The sequence below is a fragment of the Bidens hawaiensis genome, unplaced genomic scaffold, assembly GCF_021521415.1.
Source record: "Bidens hawaiensis isolate Kalapana, Puna unplaced genomic scaffold, B.hawaiensis_p1.1 tig00001463_1, whole genome shotgun sequence".
In the NCBI taxonomy this organism is placed as follows: Eukaryota; Viridiplantae; Streptophyta; class Magnoliopsida; order Asterales; family Asteraceae; genus Bidens; species Bidens hawaiensis.
Genome location: NW_027491083.1, coordinates 2,431,635 through 2,439,415, shown reverse-complemented (window position 1 = coordinate 2,439,415; position 7,781 = coordinate 2,431,635). Strand labels below are relative to the sequence as shown.

At 34.9% G+C, this 7,781-nt stretch overlaps 1 pseudogene; it reads left to right on the top strand.

Annotated features, from left to right (window-relative positions):
* Positions 1-5,739: 5,739 nt before the first annotated feature.
* LOC143579732 (putative pectinesterase/pectinesterase inhibitor 60) lies at positions 5,740-7,522 on the top strand (annotated as a pseudogene).
* The last annotated feature ends 259 nt before the right edge of the window (positions 7,523-7,781 follow it).

Sequence of the window (7,781 nt, the reverse complement as noted above, 5' to 3'; positions counted from 1 at the left end):
ACCAGTAGGAGTATTGGACATAGGAATATGTGGACCAACTTCAAAGCATCTCATCAGGGCAGAATCTGTCAATGAGATAAAGTTCATGAACCTCCATTTGAAATCAACAAAGGTATCTTCTAAGGTCATGAGCTTTGGGGGTTTGGTTATACCGCTTGATTTTCAAGCAACATGTAGCTTTTCAACAATTCTGAATCAGTAGACATGGTTGCAAACAGGATCTAATCACCAAGAGGCTTCAAAAGTTGAAATTTTACAAGGACAGAACAAAATATTCGCAAAGGATGCGAAATAGAAATCAATTTTCAAACAATTCACATAAAATGCGATGCAATGGTTTGAGTGCGAAGCGAATTGTTTTCCATGCGAATCAAATTTAAGCGATGCGAATTATTTGTAATGCGAATACTCTGATGCGAAGCGAATATTATTCTTCCGAAACGAATACTTTTCCTGCGAAGCGAATATTCTCATGCGAAGCGAATACTTCCATGCGAAGCGAATACTTTCATGCGAAGCGAATTCTTTTAATGCGAAACGAATATTCTTAATCCCTCTCGAAGCAATCTTTCTAGGAAACTGTTTTGTAACTTACCTAACTGTCAGTTCTTGTCCAAGGTAAGTACAACCACCCTTTTTGGTACATGTGAATGAGAACCAAGAAATCACAATTTTGAACAACTTTTGAAACCCGAAAGCTTAGTAGACTTAAATTTTAACACTTTTAAACTCTATGATTATCACTAAGAACACCTTTTAGGCCATTTTCTAGTTCTTTAACTTGAATGACTTATTTTTGAAGATTTTCTTAAGGTTGTAGTCATGAGAACACTTGTTAGAACAACAACTTGTTTATGCACTTTCACAAGATCAAAACCCAAGGTTGTGATCCGAAACCTCAACTAGTTGAGTCGAAGCTCTGATACTAATTGTAGGTCCCTAAGGGGTGGATCTAACAACAAACTTGGATCAACCAAACACGGTGCTAGCGGAATATCATACCGAGTCACCTTGGTCTCGGATCTTGGAACTTTTATGTTCGGCTTTTGTGTGAGAACTAGAGAGAATAAGAAGAAGATAAGATTTGATAAAAGCTTGTGTATTCTTATGACAAGCTTCCTATTTATAGGAAGCTTGCATGAGAATGGATTTCATTTAAGTAATGCCCAATGGGCTTATGTACATGGCGTTGGGTCCAATATGATTACAAAAGATAAGCCCAAAACTACTAACAATACAAAAGACTAATAATAAACAAAACGAGGCCCAACGGGTAATCCAATTGTACTAAGATATTCTTCACCAAAGATGACTTAACTAGTGGCTGCCAGAGAAGATTTTTCAATCACAAGTGAGGATCCATTAGTAATCCCTCGTTAACTTTTCCGTAGGTAATCCTTCACTAATTTCCCTTGAGAATTCGTCGGTAATCGAATTACCCATGCACATATTACAGACAGACGTTCACTGACGGAACTCGTTGGTGACGACTTTGGATAACACAATAACTCAGTGTTGTAATACCTTTTAGGATGAAAACATTTTGTATATATATATATATATATATATATATATATATATATGTACGCATGTGTCTATTTTTTATGTACGCACAGGCCCGGCCTATAGGGTGGGCAGAGAGGGCAACAGCCCAAGGCCTAACACTTTTTAGGGCCCATAATTAATTTTTCACATTATTATGATAGAATTACAAATTTTGTCCTTTAAAAAAAGCCAAATTACGGTTCGTGTCCTTTTCTAAGTTTCCTTGCAGGCGGTGTACTTTAAACTTTTTTTTCCTACAAGTTTTGTCCTTTACGCTAACTAAGTTAGAAAAAGTCAGTTAAATGCCCTCACGTGAGACGCATGTGAGGGCATTTTTGTCTTTTGGTCTACCCTGCAACTTCTTCTTCCTCTTTCTTCTTCTTCATTTTGCAGACCCTCCTTTCTCTCTTATTTCTCTCTCTACGCCACCACCATCACCATACCACAACCACTCCGACCACTCCTATGACGCAGACCACTATCAATCCCTTGTTCAGTCATCATCTCAACAGCACTTCGATTTGGACCAAGTATACATAAACAGCTCCGACCATGGGTATCGAAGTTTGAGCATTAAATTATAAAACTTTATTTTGCAGACCACTATCAATCCCTTCATTTTGCAGACCCTCCTTCCTCTTTCAAAGTTTGAGCATTAAATTATAAAACTTTATTGCCAGTGGACAAAACGAATAATAGACTAATATTAATATTGAAAGTGTTTGTTGGTCCTCTGGCCCCATCAGTAAAGCCATCTAATTTGGTGTTCCATTTCATGGACCAAGTATACATCAACAGCTCCGACCATGGGTATCGAATGCGAACTTCCGATATACTTTTTCAAAACAAGTATAATTTCTCAAATACTTCAAAGATTTGACCGAAAATTTTGATTAATCGCGCCTAGTCGCAATTTTTACAACATGAGTTAAATCCAAGTATACATAAACACAAAAAAAAACCCAAATTCATAAACCCTAATTAAATTGAAGTAAACCACAATCGAAACCGAAACCGAAACAAATTCCAGTAAAATCCCCAAATTCAAAGCATACATATACACAATCACAAATGTAAATATGTATATAAATAGTGTATGCGAGAGAGAGAGAGTAATAATATACAATCAACGATTGAACAAGAGGAACGATCTGCACAAGGTCTTGTAACAAACGGCGGTCGACGTTGTTGTTGGTGGCGGAGAGATTGCGGTGGTGCGATGGCGAAGAAGGGCGGAGATCGTCACCGGAGAGCCATGAGGTTTGTTCTCCGCCGGCAAAGGCATTATTATTGTCTTGGTCCAAATCGAAGTGCTGTTGAGATGATGACTGAACAAGGGATTGATAGTGGTCTGCGTCATAGGAGTGGTCGGAGCTGGAGCTGTGGTAGCGGTGGTGATGGTGTTTGAGGATATCCATGGGCGGAGTGGTTGTGGTATGGTGATGGTGGTGGCGTAGAGAGAGAAAGGAGGGTCTGCAAAATGAAGAAGAAGAAAGAGGAAGAAGAAGTTGCAGGGTAGACGAAAAGACAAAAATGCCCTCACATGCGTCTCACGTGAGGGCATTTAACTGACTTTTTCTAACCCAGTTAGCGTAAAGGACAAAACTTGTAGGAAAAAAAAGTTTAAAGTACACCGCATGCAAGGAAACTTAGAAAAGAACACGAACCGTAATTTGGCTTTTTTTAAAGGACAAAATTTGTAATTCTGTCCATTATTATTTAATATTTAAGAAAACCAATACATGACAAAAAATGTAAGTTGGTGCGTATGGTAAGGCCCTTTTCCTTCAAACAGGGTGCTCAGGTTCGATTCTTCCCTGTGGCAGTTTTTTTTATTTTTTTTATTTGTTGCTCAACAGGAAGCACTTTCATCTAACAGTTTTTTTTTCTTTTGTTGTTGTTCCAACGATCAACAAGAAGCGCAGGCCACTAAAATTAGGGTCCAATCTTATTTGATTTTCTTTTTCTTGCTTGTTTATTTAATATGCCCATGTCTTATGTTTCTTTATTTATTATATTTAAAGACTAAAATAATTTTTGATTTAAAATATAAAATGTTAAAAAAAGACTCATCAATTGTTTAAGAGCGTTCCCAGCTCATTTCATATATTTTCCCCTATAATTTAGCTAAAAAACACCATTACATAAATTTATATATCATTTTTCAAAAATCTTTCACATTTTATTCCTTATTCATATCCATAATAAATTCTCTTTTTATTATTTTTTTCTCTTCTGTCTTGTTATATAGTATATGACGATTAAGAGATAATTGATATATTATATGGTATGAGTCAAAAATGAGATCCTATATTTAAGTTTTTACTTTAGTTGCCATATAACTCATCCATATAATAGGGAACGGATTGGAGAGGTGATTTTGATGGGTTTTTTCAAAATTTACCCTAAATTATATGGATTTTACAACTTTATAGAATGCGTTGGGATGCTCTAAGTATACAAATTTGACCATTGTTGCAATAACTTCAGTTTGTTAATTGTTATCAGAATTAATATAACTGTCATTGTAATATTTGAATTTTTATATATAAGATTAATTTTTTTTATTTTTAGGGCATATTTTTTCATTTGTCCCGAGCCCTCGAATTTTTTAGGATTCTCGAGGACGGCCCTGTGTACGCATATTCTTTTAAGTTATCACATACAAAAGTTACAATGGTTGGAAAAAAGATACGAAAGAACTTGACGAGATACCTAATTATGTTTCACTTATATGATGAAACAAATCAAACTTTTAATTTGACAAGTAATTTGTTTGGATTGTTTGATTATAATATTACGTTAACACCTGTTACTTACTAAAAAAACAACTATTTCAGTCACATATCTTATAGTTTAAGTGATTGTTGAACATGGTTTATACGTTGAAGAATATATATAAAAAAATAACAAATAATATCAAATTATGAAAAAATATAATAGAAAATATGAAATGCTATTTTACGATATAAATATTTTGTATTGCGCGCATTTATCCATAAGACCATAACCAATTAACTAATTAGAAATCAATTAGATTAGAAATAAGCAATAAACTAAAATCAATTTACTATATATTTTTCTAATTTTCAAATTAGTTTGTTTTATGAATGTAGAGAAAATAACATAGTCATCCTAAATAATGTGTCAAAAGAGTAATCGTGAAAAGAAATTAGGAGTGTCACATAATTAACAAAACGGCTAGTGTTTATAGTTTAAATGTAAAAGTGTATTAAACTAAATTTTAAAAATTTTGAAAGCATAAATGTTAATGTAATAAAGTGAAATTTAAAAGACAAAATATGAAATTCACTTAATAACCAAATATAAACAAATAAACTTGAACAAATGTAAACAGGCAAATATAAATATACAAAAAAAAAAGAAATAACATAAGCGGATAAACATAATTAACGCAAATAAACAAATTACACATTATGAAAATGTTCATCAACACAATTGAACTAATTAAAATGACTTCATTAAAATGACTTGTGTTGAAGTTCGTTAATATAAATAATCAAACAGAATTTTCCGTGCATGTCTATCTGGCCATTTATTAAACAAATTTTCAACTAAACAATTCATAAATTGTTCATTGAATTTTTAATTCGTTTACAACACTATTAGCAAATGAGGATAATGATAATATATAATAATATGTATAATACTATCTTACTCCGGGTAAGGTTAAAATGAAAATCCACTTGAGTTGTAAAAACCCGCGAAAACCTTATGTAACATTGTTTTTTTTTTTTGTTACATGTAATATATGTTGTAACATTTAATACAAAACATCGAAACATAAAAAAATGTTTTGCTGTTTTTTAACATTTTTTTACTAATTTTTATATATGTTTTCAGGAGAGAGAAAAAATTATATTTATATTTACATTTTTTATTCACTTTAATTGTGCACCACAAGATTTAAACATTAATTAAAATCATATGATTTGAAATGGATTTTTAGATTTTTTATAAGGTTTTCATTTTTATACTTATCCATCTTACTCTTCCAATATATATTATTATACATGACAGTTCAATGGCAGCTCGATCAATACGTACCACAAGGATGAAGTAAACACATTCTTAACGTCACTTTCAAATCTCAACTTTCACCAAAATCACGTATCAATTTTCACGTCTACTTATAAAACCAAACCCATAATCAAATTCAACAACATATATACAATGTCTCAAACCAATCTTTTAATTCCATTTTGACTACCAATAATCATCACCTTCTTATCAGTCTATCTATCAATAGAAGCACTCAATGAGTCCCATAACATCAACAGTTGGTGCCAAACAACGCCTCATCCCAATCACTGCATGCGTAATTACCTAACCGGTGACGAGCATCGTGTTCCGGCACACAGTAAAGATTTCCGAATACTAGCTTTAGAAGCCGCATTAAATCAGGCACATTATACTCAACAATGTGCTATTGATCTCGAGAATTACAGCCGAAGCAGACGGAAGAAATTGGTCTCCAAAGACTGCTGCAAGCTTATAAACAACACCATTGTGCAACTAAACCAAACCCTAAACGGACTCAAACACAATAAAATATCCGACTTTGTTGCGCAGACATGGCTCAGCGCCACGCTAACCAATCTCCAGATTTGTTTCTCCGGCTCGGGTGAGCTGAATTTGACGGACTTTGTGGCTCCGATCAAGACGAGTAACTTAACGGAGATGATAAGCAATAGTTTAGCTATTAATAGTAAGTTTTTCTTGAAGAACACACAAGATTCTGATCAAAACGAGGGTTTTCGGAAGTGGGTTACGAGGAAAGATCGAAAACTGATGGTGTCGGATTCGGTTTACTCGAGGGTTAATGTGACTGTGTCTCCGGCGAAGGGGAGTAAGTTTAGGACGATTCAGTCTGCGCTTGATTATGCGGCGAGTATGAACCGTGGAGATGGGAGATTTATTATTTATATTAAACGAGGTGTTTACAGAGAGAATATTGAGATTGGATATGATATGAAAAATATTATGTTTCTCGGAGATGGATTGAGGTACACCATTATCACCGGTAACCGGAGTTTCACCGGAGGTTTCACAACCTATAGCACTGCAACCGTTGGTAAGAATTAATATGCTATGTTGGACCGGAGGTTTTTAAAAGATTGAGGCTTGCAATTCAAAAAGGGATAGTGGCGTAACTTGTTGCCCGCTTGCCTTGTAATCTAAACATTTAATACAATTATAATATTAATTAGTAACTTTCTTTATAAACTAACATATTTATTTTATTTTATGTTTTAACTAAGGTGTGGATGGCACGGGATTCATCGCCCGTGGCATAACTTTCCAGAACACTGCGGGTCCGGAAAGGGCTCAAGCGGTGACCCTCCGGTTTGCATCTGATCTATTGGCTTTCTACGCTTGTAGCTTTGAAGGGTACCAAGATACGCTCTTCGTGCTATCTCAACGACAATTTTACAAACTTTGTTATGTTTACGGAACCGTTGATTTCATATTTGGTAACGCGGCAGTTGTGTTTCAAAACTGTATGATTTTAGCTAGGAGACCGCTTTATGGACAAGCAAATATGATAACTGCTCAGGGTCGTGGTGATCCGTTCCAAAACACGGGGATTTCAATTCATAATTCCCGTGTGATGGCTGCACCAGACCTGAAGCCTGTTGTGGGGTCGGTCCGAACCTATCTGGGCCGACCCTGGCAAGAGTATTCAAGGACGGTTTATATGAAAACGTTCATTGATTCTCATGTCAACCCACAAGGATGGTCACCATGGGGGAATACAGACTTTGCTTTCAACACCTCGTATTTTGGGGAGTATGGTTGCTTTGGGCCTGGCTCAGGAACCCGAAACCGGATTACATGGCCCGGATACCATATGATAAAGAGCCCAAGTGAGGCATCACAATTCACGGTGGAAAGGCTTATATCGGGTTGCGGTTGGTTGCGGGCTACCGGAGTTCCATTCATTGCAGGGTTGTAAGGACAAATCAAATTAGGTTTAGTTGCATGTGTATATTAGATCATATTATGCCATGTTATTTGATATATTATTGAAAATCTGCATATATTATTTAATACTCGTATATTAGCTTTAGTGGTCTACTAGGTTCAATAAAGGGTCTTTTCAATTAATTTACCAGGCTTAATAAAGTATATTGTATTGCACTTATATTCTTCTTTCGTGTTCATTCTCCATGGACACGTTCTTCCTTCAAGGGGCAAAGTTGAAATGTTAATTT